Source organism: Poecilia formosa, unplaced genomic scaffold (genome assembly GCF_000485575.1).
Source record: "Poecilia formosa unplaced genomic scaffold, Poecilia_formosa-5.1.2 Scaffold7, whole genome shotgun sequence".
Classification (NCBI taxonomy): Eukaryota; Metazoa; Chordata; class Actinopteri; order Cyprinodontiformes; family Poeciliidae; genus Poecilia; species Poecilia formosa.
In genome coordinates, this window is record NW_006799946.1 from 2279055 (window position 1) to 2303596 (window position 24542).

At 38.7% G+C, this 24542-nt stretch overlaps 1 protein-coding gene across 7 annotated transcripts in view; it reads left to right on the forward strand.

The window, feature by feature from the left end:
- Positions 1 to 24542, forward strand: part of sdk2b (sidekick cell adhesion molecule 2b) — a 315126-nt gene that overhangs the window by 157624 nt on the left and 132960 nt on the right. The gene's annotated exons all lie outside the window — the stretch shown is intronic.

Sequence of the window (24542 nt, forward strand, 5' to 3'; positions counted from 1 at the left end):
TGTGTGTGTGTGTGTGTGTGTGTGTGTGTGTGTGTGTGCACATGTGAATCCATCTGGTAATGACTCTAGAGTGACTGGGCCAGTTGGCTATGTGCAACAATGCCTTTTCCAAGTCCCCGTGTCCACTTTTTGGCTCCAAACAACTTCCTGCTACTATCGCACACAGACACTGACGCAATCGCAGACGAGTGGCAGTGTGGTAAAATCCATAGAAAGCAAAACACGCCTGTTAGTAGTGTGTCCCCGTCTGTCTGGGGAAAATGGCTGAGACTCTCCAAAGTGGTGCTGTTCAAACTCAAAAACTCAACTAGTGCTCCAGACACATCAGGGGAATGGTAAGATTGTGTTCTGTTGTGCCTAAGCCCAGTGAGTTGTGACTTTTTCACCTACCATCCCCACCTACAAAACAGAAACACAACAAAGCAACAAGGCACTACAACTCAATGAACCCCATAGGCATAGTCTTGTCAGTTTTTTACATCAGTGGGCAGACTTAACCCTCACTGAATTAATCTTGTAGAAGTTTGCTAAGGCAGAGAGTCAATCTTGAATATATATATATATATATATATATATATATTAGAAGTGTTGATAGTTCTGGAAAGAATGGGAATAAAAAACAAACAAAAAAAAAAAACCTGCAACTCAGAGTGGTGACTGCACACCAGACTGTTGCTTTGGGTTATTTAAAAATGACAAATAACTTTGGCATATTTTTTTTTACTGGCATCTCAAATTGCCAATATGTTGCCCTTACGATGACTTGGGTTTGGAATCCAACAAAAGAGAAGAAACTAAGTCATTTTGGGATCTTCGAGTCATAAGCTCTACTCTCCTGACGCAGCTGTGGAAACTTTGAGCATCCGATTGAAATCACTTTCGTAAATCTGAAGAATGCATATGATCGTGTTCCCTTTGGCGGCTGGAGTCATTTTTACAAGACATGAGATCACTGAGTCATCAGAGCAAAATGCCGTGTTCCCATTCCTGGCACCAATCTGAGCCAGGTTTTCCATGCAAATGGAACTTTTCCAGGATGTTCTCATAAAACTGAGAATATCTCAGTTGGGAATCTGTGGGTCTTATTTTCATTTTGTTCACGTTTTACTCTCTGTGACCTTTGCACTCGATGATAGTTTTTTTTTTCTTGTTTGTTTGTCTTTTTTTTTAATCTTATGTCATCTTGGATCTAATGGAAGATATGAAACTAAAAAATAAGAGAACATTTTGACATGTAGGTGACAAACCTGCTTTGTCTTGGCCTCTAGATTTTCTTTTACATATATGCATTGTTAAACATTATAAAATGATACTACATCTAGTGAATGCTTATAGCCATTTTCCTTTGGTATTAGTTGGGGGTTTCTGGAGGAGTATGGGATGTTAATATTGCATTTGGAAACGATACAGGAGCTGTGTCCTTCTTCTGTGGTTGTTTTCCTGTGGAGGTTGAACCCAACCTGGACTGCCTGCCGTAATGATTCATGTGTTGTGGTTTTGTTGTTGGATTCTTGTGGTTTTTATCAAAGTGATCTAAAGTGTAATTGCGAAGAGGAGGACATCTTGCCGGGGAATCTCAGGAACTTTTCATTGTTTGTTCAGATGTGATTTACGTATCTCAGGTCTTTCAGGACGGAGCATAAGCGTAAGTTGGAAAGATTCAGAAAAAAAAAAGCTTGAACCGACCAAGGCTTTGCCAGAAGTAACACCGCTATTGTTTCTTTCTGCCGAGGGGATTTTACTTTGACCGTACCTCCAGGGTGGCCACTTTTAACCTTAGCAGATGGGTGGTAGAGGCTTGGTCATCCAGACAGAGGTTTGAGTCCATCTGCTCTTTTCCCACATCAAAAGTGAGTTGAAAGAAGTCTTTAAAGGATTGCATTTCTATTCTGGTTTGGCATGACCCAAGATGATGGATGCAATTTACATAAATTCTCCATATTCTTTCATTTTTGTTACTAGAAAGTTTGTATTATTATTATTATTATTATTATTATTATTTATTGCTGGACTTCAACATATGAAAAACAGCCATGCTGCACAATTTGCCTTTCTTTGTTTTGTTTGGCTTTGGAGATTAAACACCATATATATATATTGGATTTTTTATTTTATTTTTTTTTTACCTTCAAAAATCTTCAGAAGCATGAAGTACGGAGAGAAGAACCATTATCTTTATTTATTTTTTATTTTTTTTTTTTGTGCTTGCACTCTGCAGCTTTCTGAGGTCAGATCTGACCGGTTTCTAAAGAAATATTCAAAGTTTGTTTTGTTTGGCTTTGGAGATTAAACACCATATATATATATTGGATTTTTTATTTTATTTTTTTTCTTTCTTCAAAAATCTTCAGAAGCATGAAGTACGAAGAGAAGAACCATTATTTTTATTTATTTTTTTATATATATATATTTTTTTCAGATCGATATGGGCCCTCATACAATATAACCAGCGTATTGTTATCTGAGAAGTGCAAAGTCTCCTGGAACCAAGCTCAAGTGTGTATCTATTTTTAGCCGTGCTTGTAGGCCTTCAGGGTGGTGGGAGAGTACAGTGTGTGTGAGTGTGTTGCCTTTTACCAGATGACTGACATACTGAGGAAGTGGGTCAGCATGGATTTTCTGTGAGGGATGCATCTCATTCAGCCAAAGCAGCAAACTTCCTGTTGGATTTAACAGAAGCCCTGAGGAAAAGGGTTAAAACAAAGTGCATTTAAATGTTAGTCTTGTTCAATTAAGCAAATTTTACACTCTGTAACTCTATAGTCTGAAACTGGCTTTGTCCTAAAGGAAAAAAAAAACTTTTTTTTTTTTTCATCTTGCCATATTTCTTTTTATGTCCTGACTCGGGCTCAGGTCATCCTTCATCCAGCGGTCTGCTTCCAGCTAACAGCGGTGACGCTGCATTTAGGCTATCTCTCCTTGCCAGACCTCAGCAATGTAGAATCATGTTTTCCGGCCAAGCCCCGTATCATCTGCATGTCCTGAAAACTGGAGAGAGAGAGAAAGAGAGAATGCAAGAAAGGTGGAGTAGGAGAGGGTAAAAGGTGGGGGCTTGAAAATGCAAAAGTAGAAATGAAGCTCAAATAAAGTTTATATAGTGAGATTAAAATAATGATTCATTTAGTTTTGGTTATAGTTAGGTGAACAGCTACTGAAAACCTTTTTCCTAAAAAGAAAGCTAGCCACTGACTCCAACCATTAGACTTTTTCCGTGTTACAAAATGGCACCAAGCTGGGTTAGCTGGCTAAATGGCTACCAAAGAAAAAAATAAATAAAATAAGATAAACTTTTGGGATTTTTTTTTTTAGATGTCTTAAGCAAAAGCTGGCAAACAAACTCCCACCTGTATTTAAACCATATCGTCTTCACTTTGCAGTATTTATTTTGACAAATATGCCTATGGCAGATAATTGGCTAATTCTTCACCTGCTTCATTTAAGGTCTTGGAAGACAACAAAAAGACCCTGTGATTGTCTACTCATGATTTAACTTTCAAACAGATCATCTTTGTCTTAAAATTGACAAATTCTTGTTAAAACTTTAAATTCAGAGTTAGGCTGCCTTCCCAGGGGGAGTCATCGGGATTTGAACCACCCGCTTTTTATTCATCCGGTATATCTGGAGAATGATCACATTTTTATGATCATTGGCATTTTTAGAGAATCTGCAGGAGTGTTGTGTGGAAATGGTGTGTACAATCCGGGCACCAAGCAGAGCTTATTGACTTCAGTTGAACAAACCGCCAATAAAGTTCAGTTTCCTGGATGAAAGTTGACCAAGAACTTCCACCATCAAATTCTGACACGCAAAAACTATTTTTCTTCTATGCAAAATTATCTTCTTATTGTTATTCTTCAAGAACAGAGCAGGTTTTCATCTCTCGCTCTCTTTTTTTTTGTGTATTTGCCTCCTGTGGTTTCACTTTATGATACCAATAACTGCAATTTTCCTGTTTCTTTTTTGGACTCCGATAGGATTGTCCAAAGCCAATTCTCCAGTCTGTTCTCCGGGAAAAAAAAAAAAAAAAAAAAACATATAAAAGGATACTTGCATGTCCTTTTTGATTATTATTATTTTTTTGTTTAATATCCTTGATAGATCCGTTCTGTCTGCCTTTTACAGCTACAGGCTTCACTCTCCGGAGGCTTTCCTTCAGAGGCAGGCATGGTTCACTCTCTTCTTTCTGTTTCAGGGTGTTCGTTTTTATCTCGTTTCTGATGTTGATTTTATGTTTGATTCTGTTACCCTTGACTGTGTGTGCTTTGAGTCATAAGGCTGATAAAAGGGGTAAAACTAAAGGCAGAAGAAATTAAAGAGAAGCTAAATTTAACATTGGCAGTGGAATAAGAGAGGAAGGATCTTTGTGTTTTTTTTTCCCTCTGGCTGCGTATCTTATAAAGTTTTAGATGGATAACAAAGTTCTAATATTTGCTGTTTTTCCTTTCTGTAGTGTCTTGTAAAGCAGTTACTCGAGATCAGAAGTAGAATTGAAGAAATTGGTGAACAGTTTTTTTTTTTTTTTTTTCATATTCAAAAAAGAGGCTAGATTATTTTCTGTGCAGCTAAATTGTCCCAGTTATCCTGAGCACTCAAATACCCAGTGAACCAGTGGTCCTGAACTGCAGGCCAGATTGGATTCATTCTGCATTAAAAGTGGATAGTGTAAGAATGCAGTAGTCAGAACTTTTCTGGCAACCAACGTCAACGTCTGTCCACGTTAATACCATTTTTTATTATTATTATTATTATTTTATTAAAAAGGTGGTTCAGGTTTTAGAGAAATGTTGGCAATTAGAACAAAAACTTCAAAGATTAAACTTTAAAGCAAAAATAGTTTGAGCTCAGAGAACTAAGTTGTCATAATGGGGAAAATGAATGAAAGCAAGTTCAGAGGAATTTACTGGGTATTTACATTCAGAATGCACTGCAAAAGTGACTTTTAAAGAGAGAGAAATCATGGAAATTGTAAAAAAAAACAAAAAAAAACGAAATCAACTAACAATCCATAAGATTTACCAAATCTTTGCAGTGTACTTCTCTCCCATAATTGTGTTTTATTGCTCTAGTTGCCAACGGAATGTATTTAATTAAAATAAACATATCACAGTATCTTGACATTGGTGGAATTGTGATATTTTTGCTCAGAGTTCCCAGTCACTCCTGTCAATGCTGGAGAGACAGTGTGCTTTTTCTGTTTTGGGGAAAGTTGACATACAGGATGTCAAGCCAAACAAGTTGATGTGCAACATTAAGTTTAGTTTTGATTTTTATTTTATTCTTAATTTCTTTCTTTTTTTTTTTGTTCAGTTTGTTCAGTTTCAACTCTATTTTGTGTTTTTGTGCCCTGAAAGATTTTTGCATTTTTAAACAATGTAAGAAAAAAAAAAAAAGTTTTTTCATCCATCTTATCTGTAAAACTGTACAAGCTGCCTTGTACAATTTTACAGGAAATTCTCAGATGTTGTAAACAATTCAATATCACCTCAGAGGCAGAGCATGGAATGAGAGGACTGTCGAAGATTGTTTTTAAGTTTCATTTTGTACCATTTTTATTTTTACTCCATGAACATCTCTGCTGACATCATGATCACAGCCAGCACCTGAGCAGGAGTCACTTTAGGGCTATTTATATGGTCACTCTGCTGCTATCCACATGTGGTATCATGTAGTATTAGTTGGAACTATATTTTTCAAATATCACTTGAAATCCTCTGTAATACCCACTCGAAGCCCTCTATGCGCTCCCCATTTCTTACGTCTGCGTCATGCTGTGCCTCTGGCTCTCCTGCCACAGTTGTTCCCAGCAGTGGTTAGATTGATCTGAACTTCCATGGCTCTCCATGTGGCAGCCGTATTGATCAGCTTGAAGGTAGGGGGGTCAGTCGGAGGAGGAGGGGGGATGTGGCCAGAGGAGGTGTCTTCACATGGTTCTCTTCTGTTGTAGTTGTGAAAAAAAAAAAAATAAAAATAATAATGAGGAATATCGGTGTGATGGCAAGTTTATACAAAAAAAACTGCATAGACAGCATGATGATGATGATGACTAATAAGTTTTGTCATTTTCATTATAACAGTCCTCTAATTTAACAGAAAGGTAACTTAACTCATAAAAACATTAATCTTTTATCATTAATTCAGTTTTTCGGTTATTCACAGTTCTTTTTCTCTTACTTACGAAAGTCGAGGAATGGCATGGCAGTAAAAATATCCTACAAATACAAACAAGAAAACATTGACGTTCATTTGCATTCCTTACTTTAATAACCCCACTGCACTAGATATTGCAAATCTAGTGTAATAAATTACCAGTAGAAATCCCCTAAAGAGTGATTAGTTTTTACTTTAATCCCAGTAATAATCCAGCTGCTTTGTGAAAGCTAAAATGAACAGATATTCAAATAAGACAATTTAGCACAGAAATAAAAAGCTCTTATTTTCAGATGTTACCATTAATTTGCAAAGCACATACATTATTGAGAAAAATACATGAAAGGTTAAAAGTCTATTTAAAAAATTTAAAAAGCACCTGAAGCAATTAAAAATATATATATATTAAATGCAAATAAATAGATACTTGAGGTGGACCGATACATTGGCTGGCCAATATTTTGGGTTGATTTTTATTTTATTTTATTTTATTGCATCTGCCGATACATGCATTCATTCACCGATCCATTTGCGCTTTCAGCAGCCATGCCTTGAGATCAAGTGACTGCATGCATTGCCGCTCCCCCTCTGGCAGAGAGAGTCTGGTAATATTGTAAGACTTTGTGTCAACAACAAGAAGGTTGAATTGTCAACTTTTAATGTATTTTTCCAACATCTATTTTAGCTGTTTCTAAAACCTTTGAAGGTCTGTCAGTCTTGTTGTGAAATAAAACTCTGTATTGGAAGCACATGTGTAGAAAGTATGTTTGTCATGCCATATTATTCAAGTGTCAGAATGGCCCAGTCAAAGTCCAGAGCTAAATCCCATTAAGAATCTGTGGTTAAACTTTAAAACTCATTTTTTCCCCCCATTCATTCTAACTAAGCTTTGACTCTTTTGCAAAGAAGAATTGGCAAATGTTACAGTTTGTGAAAATAACAAACACACAGGAAACTAGTTCAGGTTCCTTTCTGTTTATTTTTCCATCAGTCTCTCTGTTCATTTTCCTCCAACACCTGTTGCAATTTCGCTCGGTTAAGCATGCCTGAATCAAATGCCATTTCCCACCCCTCCCCACTATATAAGTTCACTGTTTTTCATTGTTTTTTTTTACTAGTTCCTTCCATTATGCTGCCCCTGCTCCAGGTCTGATTCTTCTAGCAAGTTCTCCTTGTTTATTATTAAAACTCCTGCTTTTTGAACTAGAGTCAGTCACTGCGCTTGGATCCTATACAAACCACATACATGGCACAATCGTACATCTGAATACATATTCACAGTCTCTTTCAGAGTAATGCAAGTGAAAACCTTTCTTTTTTTCAGTATGTCCAGATATTGGAGCTGAGTTATAATGTAGTTGGTTGGATAAAAAAAAAAAAAAAATGACAGCTTATTTTAAGCTTGTTACCTCACTGGGCTATTTGGTCTGATTGTCACAGTGGAATTTCATCTCTTTGCTCTTGGAAATGAATTTTGAATTTTCTTAAGCATGAGCAACTTTCAGGTGGTTTCCAAGAACCTTTGAATGCGTTCGGTATAATTCTACGTATTTAAGACCAATTGCAGACTTTCTACACCCCATTGTGCGACCTACTTTAGCAGTCTCCCCCCCCCTCCCCCCCCACTGCAAGTCAAGCAGTAATGAATTTTGCAGAAGGTGCACGAGTCAGTAGTGGTTCCACTGCAGATTTCGAAGAACAAGGTGCTTATCTTAATGCATTTTGTATGAGAAAAGGGACGTGAAGACAACTGAAGATTGACTGTTGAAAGTCAAAATTCTGTTTATGTCACAAAGGAAATAACTAGCTTGACAAATATGCCGGTTTGGACTGCTTCAGCATCTTTTACGGAATTCTTAACGAGATATATGCAGTATTGAACCTTCAGCTTTCTTTCTTTTCTTTTTTTTTTCTTTATTTAATCGCCTGTTCCTCGGAATAAATCAATAAAGATTTTATCCTCACCCACACACCACACATCCTCAGTGATTCCCTTCTTAACTTTTTGTACTTAATATAGAAGTTTGGTTTCCTATGCTTTTCTTGTTTATAACCCTTAAAGATAGAAGAGAAATGCATAATAGCACAAAGCAAAAAAAACACACAAAAAAAACAAGGGGGGCTCAATCCAGAAATGATTTCAAATTTAAAGTCAAGACATTCCTTAACTCTGTCTGTACACATGTTTTGGCCCTTACTGGAGGTGCATCTTTCATTTTTGCCACCTCTGGACAGTCGCTGTGGTCCATTCCCTGAGGCCAACTTGTCACTTGACTCTCATCGAACATATTTAGGCTTTATATTGTCTCTGTTTTTGTTCACGTCTGACTCTGTGTATCTGTCAGCGGTACACTCTGCTTTAAGGAAGGTAAAAGATACGGGAACAATTTACCAAGGAAAGTAAAGAGAAGTTTCTGTTGTTTTTATTCTTCACCATATTTATTCGTCTATCATTTTTTACTTGTGCAGTGCCTGCAAGGATCATGTGGATGTTCTAATAAATGCGGTTCAATCAGTCGCCAGCAGAACATTTGTATTTATCTAATGTGTACATTTCTCCTCAACTACACACACTTTTTCAGCTGACGAAGCCTAAGACATGGTATTTTAGGGTATGACATGCTGTAATGTTCGCCTTATGCTAATAGTAGAATGTGGCAGTATTATTAGTGGCTAATAATCCTTCCTTTTTTGGAATGGATTAAGTCTAAATACTTGTTCTCTAACAATAAACAGGATTATTTATTCAAAGAAAACCGGTTTCCTGTGCCATGATGGTGACATTTTTAAATGTGGGAACACTGGTAGAAAACAAATGGAGAAAGACAAATCCCAGCAGACAGTCTATGGACAAAACTAAACAGCATGCCAATAGAGTAGTGAGTCTGCAGGGAGACTCCATCGTAGGGGGCTGTCAGGTCCACTTATCCAGACAAACCCTGCTAGTTTAGCCTTGACCAAGACGGTACTTGCATCTCCGCCAAAAATTCAAGCTTTTAGAGGCCTCAAGAAAATCTCGCTCCCCAGAGGTCACAATCTATAGGCATTAGCCCTTCATCTACCTCTCCACTTCCATCTCTAGATGTCAGCATCAAGCCATTACCTCACCCCCACACCTTTGGCGAGACGCTGTGGGATCATCGGTGAGCTCTCAATATCTCTGGCCTGTCACTATTAATATCTCCTCTCTTTCCATCTCTCTCTTTCTAACTTGCAGCCTCTTTTCCTCTCCACCCCCTCATTCTCAGCTCATTTCGAGAGTATAGTTGACAGAATAGAGAGGGAGGGAGATAAAGGGGTAAATCAAGGCAGAGCATTTTCGAGGGGTGCCTCGCCAGAAAGTCTGCTCAGGCAGGAAAAAAAACAAAACAAACAAAAACAAAACAATTGATTGAGCAAAAATAAAAAGCGCAAGGGTCAAGACTGTTTACTGTATATCTATATAATACAGCATCACACTATTAAGCATACTTTTATGTCTGATTGTGTGTTGTACAGCACAGTCAGATTCAGTTAGTCATTTATTGGCTTTTTTCCCCCTAAAGCATCCCAATCAATTACTTTGTTTTGATTTGGCAGACTCGGTACGCTGCTTTTAATCCACGTTTTGCATAACAGGATTTTCAAATGATATACTTCATGTTTCTCATGTTGAATGTTTAGTTAGTTCACTTGGTAAAACTGCTCAGCGTTTTGTCAGACTTAACAGTCGGTACCGGCGCACAACCTCAGTTATAATTTTTTGTTTTAATGGCTAAAAGCACCCACTCTCCAAAGTGCCGTTTTGTTCCAGAGGAGAGCTTAGTTTTGTTGAGGGATTGGCAGCTGGATCATGTGTCTACGTGAGCAGTTCAAAACTGTTATACGTATTGCATTTTTTTTACGTAGCCTAATTGCTAGTTTTGCTTAGCATAACAATAAAAACATCTTGGTGGTGTGTTATTTGTATTAACCAGACGTTTTGTTTGTTTTTACGTGAAAAGAAAGTCTTGTTAATACACGAGTAACTCAGGCTGACTGTCTTTCTACAGTTTTTATTTTTTATTTTTTTATTTTTCTTTAAATCCAGCACAGAGTCGTGTCTCAGTTCACCGGAAATGGCTTCATACCATCTTTAGACGAATTTGTAAATGCAGTTCAAACACTGCTGGGTCTTTTATTATCGTCAGGTGGTGTTTAAAAAGCATGGCTAAAAGGGCTTCTGTGATTCTAGTTTACAGTGCTTTGTGTAGCAGATAATGAGAATGGAACTCAACAGTGAAATATTGTGCAAAAGTGTTTAATTAATGGTATCAAGGCTTCTGATTTCAGGGTTGAAAGAACCCACAGGGCAATAGTTGTCAGAATAAAAGTGTGGAAATCTGTTGGACATAACTGAGGGTATAAGTGAAAGCAGAATCCAAATATTTGCATAAATTAACCAGTCAATCAATTTCCTACTGATGTGTCTTACGGCTTTCTTCTTCAAAGTTCCCCTTCATTGTGAAGTCGTGTTGCATTCCTCAAAAGTGTCATAGATGAATGTCATTTAATGAGACACGAAATTATGTAAAAATTTCTCCTTGCAATCATGACATTCTTGCAAATAGATAGATTTTTTTTTCCTTTATTTTCTCCCCATCACAGATCTCTTTTGTGCTTACACAGTATTTCAATGTAAATGTAAAAGCAGCTTTATCAGCAACACTCCCGGTGTCTTGAATCTGTCTGGTCCAATTTCTCATCCCTTTCACTCGAGCCCATGGATTCTCGCTGGTCGTTCATCATTCCAAGAAAGGAATTGTATTATTCACGCATAATCTGCCAGCAATGACTTATGACAATGTGCATGATTAATCACAGTAATAAGCCCCGAATGACATGCAAACACAATCACATGCACGGAACACGTCGACATTCCTGAGGGGACGACGGAGGGGAATTTGTGTTCCTGCATCCTTCTTCATTCTCATAATCCTCATGATGAGGGTCTGTTAACCTCTAACCAGATCCGTGTTTCTCAAAGAAAATACTTTGAGGTTTGAGGTTCGTTTTCATAACTTTAGATTTTGTGGCTGGAACCTGTTCCAGATGTAGCATGAGGTCCTATGCATCCTGTGGGACAGAACCAAAGTGGACCAAAGTGGGCTCATACTGAGTGGCTTTACAAAACAGTAGGAGATGATGGAGAGATTAAAAATGAATCTATGGTGCTCAAAGGAGAGGAGGAGATGAGGACACTGACCTCTTTAGTGATTTTTCTTCCTCATTCGTGTCTCACTCTTTTTTTGTTTATTCTCTCAAACACAAAAAGGCACTAGGAGGACTTTTATTCAGACCATTTTTAGTGGTGAATGCATACATGGGTATTTTGTGAAAATTTTATAACTTGGGCAAGGCCCTAGATTGGCCCAGGGGAGGCTATGGGTGCTATATACCACTAAGGGAAGGAGCAACCACTTCCACTATTCAATTAAACCTCTGGAATAAGTGGTGGATTGAGTCACAAGGGAGAGGCGAGCAATAAATATACAATCTCACAGAGACGCACACTAGAGGGAAACTCTTTTTACTCACGCACACACACACCTGGCAAATGCACATGCACATTTACTCTTTGTTTTAGAAACAACAAAGGCTATCTTCAGGGATGAAATGCACCACATTTGCCAGGAAAGGGGTGGGAAGGAAATCGAAGCCATTACAAGCCTTATTACTTTTTTATCAGAAAGTGGAGGATAAGCTAGTAGAATATGGGAAGATGGAACAGGAAGCATGGAGAAAAGAAAGGGCATATAAAGTTGAAGAGGATAAAAAAAAAGGAGAGAGAGGAATTAAGATGGACCGATATAAGTGAAAAGAGATGGAATAATGGCTCATGAGGAACAAATAGCAAGTTGCTGATGAAAAGAGAAAATTGAGCCAGTGAATGAGGGGGAGACTGGGAGGAAATAATCAAATTCTGGCGCATTTCAGCTCAGTCCATTAGAAAAAGAAAAAAAGAACGAGTCACGAGTGCCAGTCAGCTGCCTGGCAGAGAAACTGCGAAGCAGCCCTTCGTCCTCTGCTCCGCTAACGTCCTCCTTCTGCCCATTGACTCGCCTTACTCAGTGAGAGCTACGGGGCAAATTGACGGTAAATGCAACAGTAAATGTGTGTGTGCTGCGCCTCTTATGTCTTGCATCGCTTTCAGGTTCTGCCTGTGTGTCTATCTAGCTAATTTTGATGAACGCTGCAGTGGGTGACTCATAAGGGGAAGATTACTCACAGTTTGACAAAAATAATAAAATAAAATCATATTTCTGACTGCAATTCCTAAGGAAGAACCATCTGTTTTTATGAAAGCATGGATACGGTGACGTTTTCTATTAACACATTACTTGTATTTATTATGGCATGTAGTATAAGAGGAGTGTCTTATTTATTTGATTCATATAGATACTAATATCATCTTCACAGTTAGATGTGATTAAGATGAGATAAAGTAAATTTGATGTGATCAGCCTCTCAAAACTCGTATTTTAACATGACCAGACAAAACATGCTTTCAAGGGAAAATGATGGCATGAATTCAGCAGCTAAAAAAATACATACAGTGGCTCTGTCTTTTTTGACAGGTAATCAGTAGCGCCTGGGTGTTGCTGCTCATCATACATGACACTTGTGTTGCTATGGGAATGCGGTGAAACCAACCAAATGCCCCTAGTTTGTTATCCTCTTAAGACTACTCTTAATACTTCCATTCTCTAGACTTTTGAGAACTTTGACAATCTTATGGAGCTGGGAGCGTTTGAAAGTGAAGCAGATGCTCTGTAAGCTTTTTTTTATTAGAGACAGTAACCCAGACAGAGAATGCAGTCTGGGCATATACATAGGAGCACAAGGAGACTTATCACACAGTTCGAGGAAAACTTTAGAAAATTGGGTCTGGACCTGAAATATTGAGGTCAAGAGAATATTTCCTTGTTCCACTGCGTTTGCTTCATACAGAGACTCTGGGCCCTCGGCTATTGAGAAACAATTGTTTCCTGGAGGCGTGGACTCTGTTGAAGTCTTAAATGTTACTCAATTGCTAATGTTTATCTGTGACGCCAGTTTGACCCTAAAGCTTACCAGACGCTGCCTGCGCTGTAAACAGCAATGTTCCACTGCGGAAAGAGGGGCGTTGAGCTGAACAAGATGGCCGTTAATGTTAATGCAATTTTTGGAAGCTTGGCCAACACGGAGAGAACAGCTTTCTTCTCTTCTAAAGTGCAGCAAATCAATGTCACGGTTCACAACTTCTCCTTCTGTTCACTGATTGAAGTTCTGTTCTAACATTTCCTGTGAAGTGCATCGGTATCTGTGTTTCCATTTGCAAATATGCGCAAACCTTTGCTGAAATTCTGCTAATGTTGGAAAGCATAGTTTCACATAGTGGTGTTTCCATTGAATAAGAAACACAATTAAAATCACGCATGAATATATTTGTTTTTTTTTTGTTTTTGTTTTTTTAAATGACTTATCACCCTAACACATACTGACAGTATGAAGTAACATACTGTTCCTGCAATTTCTAAATCCTCTTCATTTAAAAACAAAAAGTTAATCTTGCCTCGCTTAACATATTTATGCAACACATCATTAAATCTTGCCATCCTCATGAGCAAATCCCAAATAAGACAATTTAATACAAAACTCAACACATACTGTCAGTATGTGTTAGGGTGGAAGGTAGCAATCCACCTCATAAAGAAAAAATCATCTTGTGTTCCGACTCACTTTGTTCCTGCAAGCCTGGGAAAATATGTCATCTCTGTGTCATATCACATATCAAAGAAGCCAAAGAGATCAAATGAGAAACCTGATAGTCCTGTGTAATGGCTGGAAAAGACAATAAGAAATTAAATGAACCTTCAAACACATGCATGCAAAACAGAACACACAAACAGTCCTTCCTCGGATTCTGACTATTACGCTACGCTAGCATTACGGGTCTTGTTAAGCAGTCTTCAAGGACTTTGCAAAGACATTGCCAATAAACACATCATGGTCCTCACAATGAAACGGCACACTCGCACTCCTGTGTGTAGACAGGAAAACCCTTTGATCCGTAGAGTAATCCCCACTCTGTGTCAAACATTCTGGTAGTTTACGCTTCTGACTGAGATGATGATACCGTAACGATATCACAACATTTGTGTGTGTGTGTGTGTGCGTGTGGGGGTGTGTGTGTGTGTGTGTGCTTGCCTGCACATTGGCCCATTATCTGTGACTTAGAGCGCATTGCAAACACTGATGGGCCCTGTGGTTAAGTGCCTGTAATAAAGGTCCTAAGTGTTTTGGGCAAGGTTTAAGCTCAGAGGCCATTTACAGAAAGAAGTGCTCAGGAAACCCCTCAGCTTTGGCATCCTCATGCATGGGGAAACGATTCATGGAAAGTTAACTCTCATCTCGGCCTCGTAGAATTGGGGGGAAAGATTAGAGACACACAGATTTATGAAATGTAAATAGATACCTGCCCAGAGGAGACTTGGTTTCGTCTTGCAGATGGTGTGATAATATTAAATGTGGGGAAATAAAAGATGATTGGAGATCACATAGCTTGGAGTTAAATCCTTCTCATCCTATTTAGGCAACGCATTTTGTGATCTCCTGTGCATTTGTCATTTACCAAGAAGTGTGAAACATCGCATGAATAAATGGAATTCGTTTGATGCTGGGAGACCATTTGCATTAAATAGTGATGACATGCCTCAATGAGTCGGGTGTTTGGTTGTGTATATTTTTGACATTTTAGCTGTGCACTCATAGGAAAAAATAGGAGTACCCTTGCTTCTTTGCCTTTGCTCCCAATCAAATGCACTTGGATTAATTTTTATGGATGGTTACCGCCTCTGTCAAAGCAGGGACCCTACAGTATGCACTTCTGCTACCATACAAGCAGAACTTGAGCATACAGGTTAGTCAGTCATAGGTGGAGAACATTTCACCTCCTAGCAGTTCTGCGGCCGTCTGAACCCGCATAAGCTCTCTACCCCGTGGGTTGTCCCGGAGGGGTTGCACTGCCACCTAACCTTTTACAAGATGTTTTGGGGGGTTTTGTGCTTTCGGGAACTGACGGGCTGATGGTTGTCTGATCGTGACATCTGCTGGGCTCTTTCTGAGCTTTGAGCTAGGACTGTTTGCCAGCTTTGCCGGTCTGTGGACGTACCTGCAACTTCACTCCATTGTCAGAGAAAATGTTATTGGCCTGATGCCTCCCATCTCTAATTCCACAGGGTTTTAGTTAACAGTTCAATGTTAAAGTTCAGACAATAAAAAAAGAAAGAAGTATGGCTCATTCAAAAATCAATTGAAATTACAAATTAGTTGCACGTGAACGTGCAACAAAACGTCCTGAGTGATGTTCTTGTAAGACCAAAGAAGTGATGTTTTGCAACACATCGTGTTGAATAAAAATCATTCAGGGTATCACTTCATTCAAATGATCAACTACTGTAGTGGAGGGGTTGATTTGATTTGAACTTTTTCTGTCATTGAGCAAACTATAAACCTGTCTGTAGCCAAATTATTCTACTGTCAAGTAGTCCATCTATCTGACTAATCTCAAAGTCCAGATTTGGGCTTGTTTTAATGATTTTGGAGGGTTGTTGAAAAACCCCAATGACCTGGAGCACTGCTGTATCAAGAAGGTTGGGCCAAAGTCTCGATATAATGATTTGAGAGAGTGATTAGGTCACACAAAGACAGTTGCCAAGAGTTATTGCTGATCAAGGTGAGCTTTAAAGCCATTAAACCATGGGTAGTCATTTTTTTCCCCAAAGCCTTGGATACATTTTCTCCTTCCTCTTGACTCAACCTTTTCAACTCCAGTTTGGTTCAGACTCCAGAACCAAAATCCTGTTGTTGATTACATACATCACTGAAAAGAAGAAATTCTCCTCCAGGCGGTTTTTCTCTGCTTTTATCTCCTCATCCTTATGCTTTGATTTGTCTCTGAACCCTCTGGATATTTCCCAAGTGCTCTAGAAAGATGGAGTGGCCTCACATACAGCAGCGAGCGTACTCTTGGCATGCATCACCATTCGGCTAAATGGCTGGTTGAGCACTGGTGTTTGGTTGGTTGCTGGTTACGACTGTGGTGCCAGCTTGCCTTTCTGGGCTTGCCAAGGCTCCAGTAGCGTGGGATGAAGGAGCTGCAAGGTTACTGGCCCTCTTTAACAAGGACTCAGAGAAGAGGTCAATTCTTTTTGTTTTTCTTAAATCCTCCTAACGTTTCATTTCCATCCATTTCTCGCACAAAGTGCCTCTATCAATTTTGCATACTCCCAAGAGGGAAAAGGATTTAAACTTGCATTACATTACAGCTTGTACTCAAATCCTTTCTTTGTTTTATATAATAAACAAATTAATATATTTTTTTATTTTTTTTTGCAGAGAGCAGGGTTATATTTTGCATGTAAATGCCTCAGAGGCACAGAAATTCACACAAAAGTGATGTACAGGGATATTGTTGTTTTACCGAACAAAGGGTTTCTCTGTTTTTACAATTTTCAATAGCGGCAGCAGTTTATGCTTATCTAAAGGTGAGAACTCACTTTAGCCTCAGTTAAGCTCATAAGTAAAGATTTAATATCTTTTTTGCTTTAAAGGATAAATATTTAAATAAAAAATAATAATCAAAAGAAAAACCTCAATAATCTTGCCAGGTGTCGACGTCCTGTGTGTAGCAGCCCTTTTCTTTGTACTTGTATGTCGGAGCTTCAGTTATTCAAACCACTTGCGGCTTCACATTACTAACAATTGTCACCTTGGGCCACAGAAAATGGCAACTTTGTCACATTCTGATCTATAGACTGTAGACGGCTCACAGACGGGTTTTAGCGTTTGCAGTGAATCAAACAAGCTGCCTGATCGAGGGAGCGGAATGATGCACATCCGAAGTGCAACAGCGCTGACGGTTTCAAGCCGTCGCGAAGCTTTTGGAGTTTGCTGATGAAAGTGTGATGATCTCTTTAAGAGAGAGCATGTGTTTGTGAGGAAACAAAGGAAATTAAATATGCAAACAAAACGGAATTAGTTTTGTTGTTGTAAAATGTTTACAGATGGAAGCTGCGTCCAATGTAAACCAAACAGGCATGTGTCGAAATGAAGTTTTGACGTACCGCTCTAGAAAGAGCTCACTGTTTTATTATAATAACACAAATGTAGAACAAAAGTGTTTAGTGTGATCTTAATTTTGCTCATTCAAAGCAGAACAACTAATTTTCCTGCTGCTGCCGAAATAACATATCCATTCACACAGTTGTAATATTGTTGTCTCAACATTTATTAAATATTTTTTGGTCCATTCTTTACAACTAGACAGAATCTGTGGAATAAACACAGATTAAATTTGGAGGAGTTTTCAAATAACTAATTTGCTTTCTATTGAGTAACACTGAAAGTATCAAGCTGATATTAGCTGCTTAATTAGTCACTCTATTTATTCAAGTTGACAGCCTGCAGCTGGCTGCTGGACTGACATGCTATTTGCAGATTTAAAATTGTGTTACCTCAACAAAAGTGTTGGATTCTGCTTGGTGAGTTTACGGCCTTCCTCTGTGTTTTTCATATAAGAAAGAAATATTTAAAAGCACCCGAATTTATTGAAAGCAGTCACCTGACGCACAGCAACATGTGGGGGAGGGGCAGCGAGGTTTTACTCTGGGCTCCATACAGCTAGAAAAACTCCAGTTACGTTTTCTAGCGTCTTATCGTTGAAAGGTGAAAAAAAATAAATAAAAATCTTAATATTGTTGTAAGGCAAAACATTTGTTGTTCTGTTATAGGACCTGCCTGTAAAACAAGTTTTATTTGCTCTGTGACTCAGAGTTGTGTTGTTTGAGAAACAATTTTGAAATGCTAAGTTTTCTGTTTAATAATGAAGAGGAACAAAGGCAGGCGTGTGTGGTCCGACCCATCGCTGTACCTCTAACAGCTGAAGAAAAAGTCTATAGTGGTTTTGACAAAAAACATGTCAGAAAACATAGATCTTGCATCCTCTGTCACCTACTTCTCATTTCACATTGAGGTTTATGCAGTTTGATCAACCAAATTCTTTACCGCTTCTGCAGAATCGTAATGCAATAATAACACTGAGTAGCGTCAAGCTGCGCTGTGCTGTCTGTGTTAATGAAGATTCAATCACCACGGCATGTTGGAGTCTTGAAACTGAAATCAAAAGTGAAATTGACAGCCTGACCTTCAACCAGATTAATTGAGCAGATAATTATGTGGACACTTAGGGGCACTCAGAGAACTGAAATTTCTTTCATCATCATCATCATCATCATCATCAAATATGAAATAAAAACTATAACACACTAAAAACGTACAGTTACATAAACTCTCCTGACACTACAGAACTCCACTCACCAAATGATTGTTGCACCAAAAAACTATCGGCACTGCCATAAGTGCCGACTGTTTTTGACAGCGGAAAAGAACATAAAGCAAGACTTAACTGAAAACTTACAGTTTTTAGGTATTGACTATCACCGTTCCATGACTTGACATTGTCAGTTACCTTGTTAGTGCGATGGTTCCTTGTTAACAAAGAATGTTACGCTCAGATAGATAGATAGGTAGATAGATGGATAAGAACAAGCTGCCCTTCAGAATCCATAAAAAACATTAAGATCCTCTTTCACCACACAAAACCTTCAGCATCATTTGGCAGACACATAGCATGCATGTTCTGTTGCTGAGCCGTACCTTCTGCGAGAACTTATCTCGATTTCCTAACCACAGGAATCAAGGGTAGAAACTGTGCTCTGGAAATGGTCTGATGAATTTTTCAAAACAGGTCATAGGGACAGAAGAACTTGAAGAAGAACATCTCACTTGCAATGAGCCAGAGTGTACGCACAGGAAAAATATGGGGCTCTTTTTTTCTGTAAGTGCAGTGCTGGATCGATTATGTTTGGATTGGTGATTTAGATGGAATACTTCACAGCAAATTCTATAAGCTTTCTGCTCACCCCAGTAAATATGAGGTTTTTTTGTGACATAAAAAAATGGATAAATATAAATACATTTAATGTTACCTAAGTTTTTTTTTTTTACAACTCAGTTGAAAAACAAGCTGTAATCATCTAGGAGGGACAAGAATGATGTGGTTGTAATGACTTGTAATAATTTTCACAGGGGTTTCAACTACTAGGCATATACATCGTATTTTTAAGATTTCTGAGCCCAAGTTGCTCTTTTCAAAGTTTTTAAGACAGGAATTAAGCAGAGAGAGGAGAGAAAAAAAAAGACCTGTAGCAAACACCCAGAGGTCTTGAATTAAACCCTCCCGACAGCTGCATCAAGGGCAAATAGCATTCTCCTGTGGGGCATCCGCTCCAGTACTACACAGCATGCTCCCTCAACATATCTTGATCAGTAACTTTTGCCATGCTTTTCTTTTTTGCCAAAAAAAGAGAGTATATAAATATTTCAGATTTTGTGAGCATCTCCATTTCACAGTTCTCCTCAGATCGCCCCTTGAACTTTGAATCAACTTCAGATCTTGGCTTTCAGGATCATCCTAGAATTTCTTTTTTTCGCTAACAAAGGTGTAAAAGAGACAAAAATTACTCACCTTTGTCTAATTAGTTTTGCAGCGTAGCCCCCCCCCCAAAAAAACAGGCATTTTATCAGATGTTTGAAGTATTTTTATACCCACTGTGTGTTTAAAACACCAAAAGGTGATTCAAGATAACAACTCTAAACATAGCTCAAAGCAAGTCTACAACTTGAAGAAGCTCAATAATTTTAAATAACACTGTTTGTGCTTCCTCATGTGCCAGATATAACACTTGTTTAAAGGCTGATAAATGTCTGGAGAAGCATTTAATCGCTGCTCCATACTTGTTACCCCATTACTTGTTGGGCTCAAATGAGTTATGAACAAGAACTCTGTGAAGAAGAATAATTTAAAAAAAATAACAGAAACAATAAATTCTTTGTATCCAGTCTCCCACACTTTCTGTTTTTCATGCTACTCCATGATGGCTGCGGCCTATAAAAGGGTGGTGTGTGACTGCTGGTTTTGGAGCCTGGGCTTCAGATAAACACTGAAACAAAGACCTGACCTAGAAAGTTGTCACTGAAGATAAACACAGCATATTTGAGGAATGGTATGCCCCAGCAGGACAGGATTCCACCCTCTAGTGTGTGTGTGTGTGCGCGTGTGTGTGTGTGTGTGTCTATTGTTTTTGACAGCGGTTTTGTGTCTCCATCTGGAAACACTTTGGTTTTGGTCTGCCTCTTTAACTGGGGATATGCGTTTTGTGTAAATAGTCAAATAGCACAAAGGGGAACAGTCAGACACACATTCACAGGCAGACGACGACCTGCATGTTCACTCAGTGGGATATTGTACACAGAGACAGTTTTTTTTTTTTTGTTTCCCCTTGCCTTTCGGAAGACCTACAGACGGACACTGTGATCGAACAGAACAGCTCTGGTCTTAAAATAGGAACTCTAAGGAAAGTCAAAGCAAGGAGGCCGTGCTGGAGACAAGACATCTGTAGATAAAAGACATGAAAAGAGGGAGGGAAATGGAATGGCAAGCAGGCAGTAGAGTCTATTTTACCTGGAAGCTCAGAAGGGGAGAGCTTTTATGTGGCTACCTACTGCCAGGAAATAGTCTGAGTCAGGAGGTAAAGCAGCAAAAATGCCATTAAAGAAATGCAGGTTTCTTTTTTTTTTGGTTTCTTTTTTTTGTCTTTTTTTTATCTTACTGTTCTGCCCAGTCCTGCATAGACATTTAGGAAAAATACACCACATAGTTTGCACACTCGCTACAGTGAAATAAAAAGAGAGAATTTACATATATATCTATGTACTGAATCATAAACTACAAAAAGCACAAAACTTTCTGCTGATTTTGAAAGAATGTGAGATATTTCCTAATTAAAAAAAAAAAAAAAAACTAGATTCTAAAAAAACTAAAGTGTTTGCTTTAGGAATTAGTACTAACATTAATACTGGAGAAGGAATCCAAACTCTTCCATTGTGTGTGTCGCAATCCAAGCCACATTGCCCTGTGTCGTGGCAGCTGATTTGACCTTGCATCAATAGTAGTTCATGGCAGTCACTCCAATTCAGTGTTTGGCATTCATACAAGAATTCTCTCTAACAAAGATGGCAAAACCAAAAAACATTGAAACGTGACTCTTTGATCTCGTTCAAATGGTTTTCAAGATTTAAAAACTAAAATTGGGAAAGTTTGCCAGAGTTTGTAGTCGGCACCCTGAGTCACCCAGAGTTCAAAGAACCACCTTTTGCTGCAATTAGAGCAGCACGATTTTTTGGTTAAGTTTGTATTACGACAGACTTTTTTTCCTTTCTTACTTTTAGCTAGTTTTTCTTTGCAAAAAATACCTCAAGGTCAGAGAGTGGAGAGTGTGAAGTCTTTCTCACTTGGAATTTGATTGGGCAATTTTAGCCCACGGTTACGGTTTCATCTAAACTATTACAGTTTAGGTCCAGCTGTATGTTCAGGGTGTTTTTCCCACTGTCCCACTACATGTCTGTTTTAGCCATTTGTGTCCACGCTTTTATCACGGCATCATAAATTCAACTGAATGCTTAAAAATACATGCAAAACCAGCATGGGAATGAGGAATTTATTTCGAAGATTATTTTACTTCAAAATGTGACAGGAAAAAGGACAGGAAAACTATGGTTCCAGGTCTTGATATCTATCGCTGTTCTTCTGCAGCCAGTCACACAAAAGGTCAGAGGTTGACTGGCTTAGCCTGCCAAGCCCTTCTTCCCAATGAGGCTGCACATCTATTGGATTACTCCATGCATCTAAGTAGACAAGCTCGCATGCATGGACACGTTAGACTTTGGCAGGGCATGCAAGCACCACAGGATTTTCTGTCACATCCGCTTTTGTAAATCTACTCATTGATATTCCTCACCCACTTTTACTAAACTACACACAATTATGGCACAGACGTAATCCCGCCACTGTTGTGTGGCTGTAATAAGTTTGCTGACAGTAAGAGCCGATCTCGCTGCCTGCACAGCGCAGTTATTCTGAAGCTTAAGTCAACGTACAATGGGTCCCCATTGAACCTCTAAACCTTAAGGCTCAAATGTCTCAAAGAAAACCCACTCACAAATTCAGACCCTTCATATCCGCACGCAGTCAGCCGGTACTTTTCCACAGTCCATTAAATTGGTGTTAATGCTACTTTCCCCCCAAAAGCCTCACCTAAGCCATCAGAAAATGTACCTCCTCATCCCCGCTCATTGACTTTGTTCTGGTCTGTCCTCCCACATGATCAAAGACCCCGAAGCTGTAGCTGCCTAACTGGATGAGACAAGTAATTTATATATTTACCCCATCTTTCTTGTTCTAGGAACTACACATTAAAACGTTCCACATCAGAATGTTGGCTCATAAACCTCAATCAGAACATGTGACTCAACTAAAGTGTTTCTACGTGCAACCTTTGTCTCTACAGAGAAGTAAATGATAAAGCATTCTAGTAAGTAGAGGTAAATGTATATCGATTGCCAAAAAAAAAAACTGTATTGATCAAATGTCTAATCTGAACTTCTCTTAATCTATGTAACTGTTGTCATTTTTAGGTACCAGTTTTTCTTTTGTTTTTCGTTGTTTAAAGTTGTTTTCTTGCTCAAATTTGCTTTTTTTCCCCTCCACCCTTCTGTTTTCACTCAGTTGAAACTCAATTGTCAATGGTGTGAAAATGAGTTCTTGAGGAGAAAAAGTATCAAGGAGTAAAGCAAGAAGTGATGGGAGAGGAGGCCGTGGACAGTGATCTCTTTGATCTGACAAAAACATAAGTTATCGATCTTTTTCACAGTCCCAGTACAGAGGAGATGATGCAGCCAATATGTTTGAACTCAACAGTTCTGCCGTGTGCCTCTACAGGGCCCCAGCCAAGACTTCATGAACAAACTTTCATCTAAAAATTTGATGAGAATTATACACCCTCTGAAATTGCACACACACACAAAAAAAAAATCTCTAATTTTCTAAATGGAAAGTGGACACAAGATCTCCCTGTTTCATTGTTCTCAAAATTTAAGCTTCCCATCTGATACAAAAGGCTAAATTATTATTTTCCATCTGCCACAGATTCAAGCTTTGTGGACAGTAAAATCCATTACCCGAGATGAGTGTTTAGTAGGGGAATCAATGCCCTCTCTGTGGCTCACCACTGCCACACAGTGTGGCGTTTTGGCGGATTTATTGAAATAAATCCGTCTTGCATCTGGTCCCGAGTAAACAGCACTCCAACCCCAACCAGAGCAGTCACGATGGGAGAAACTTGATGTACATGAGTAAAAATTATTTGCTATATATAGCAAAAAATAATTTGTAGCTATATATATATATATATATATATATATATATATAGCTACGACTGGCTCAAGGTCATAACAAAAACGGGAGACCATGCAGGGGTTAAAGTGTAGAAAATTTAATATTAACAAAAACAACAATGGATTGTGGATATCAGTATCAGTGGTGTAATGCAAATGCTTGGATGTGTTGTACGAGTGCATATGGAAGTGCGGAAGTGCCAAAACAAAGACAAACTCAAAAGTGCAAAAAGGAGGGGAGCTGAGGGCTGGCAACAAAACACCACAAGCGTCGAGTGGCAGAGTGGACGCTGAAGGCCACACAGAAGACAGAGACAGCCAGGTTCAAGTACTCTATGCTCCAAATTAGCAAATCAGCAGCACATGTAAAGGGGAGGAACACAAAGACAGACAACAAGACACGTGAAGCCCAGCCTACAAGGCCCAAGGCCGTAACGTTGTCTAGGACTATGATTCTCACTTGGGGTGCGAGAGATCCCGGGTTCAAATCCCGGACGAGCCCCCACTTATGTTACGCCCCCCAAGATCTAGGGGTCCAAGGGCAGCAACATAAAATGTGTCCAGAGTAACAAATGGAGTGTAAAATTATTACAAAAGAAAGTTTCACAAAACAATACAATTTAACCCAATTAATGCAAAACAAAAGGGATTAACAAACTCAAGAATGTCAAGTTCAAATTAAAGTTACAAAATGTCCAAACAAGTCAATTCAAAGTAAACTCAAAATAACCCAAAAGGGGAAAAAATAGAACACACAAAGGGTATGATAAGGGGAGCACCAAGCCTCCCAAGCACAAGCTTCTAGCTTGTGTAGTTAAACTAGAGCAAAGTCAAAATTGCTGAACTGAACAAGCAGAAACAAACAAGACCAAACTAGTTGGAAAAACTGCCTAAAGTAGTTGCAAATACCAAACAAGCAGGACAGCTTCACAAAACCTCTTCAAACTAGCTGCCCCACCGGAGGAATGGATTCAGGAGCCTTTTATATGGCGCATGTGGGCCTCACCAACGTCTGATTGGCTTGACAATCCTCTGCTGG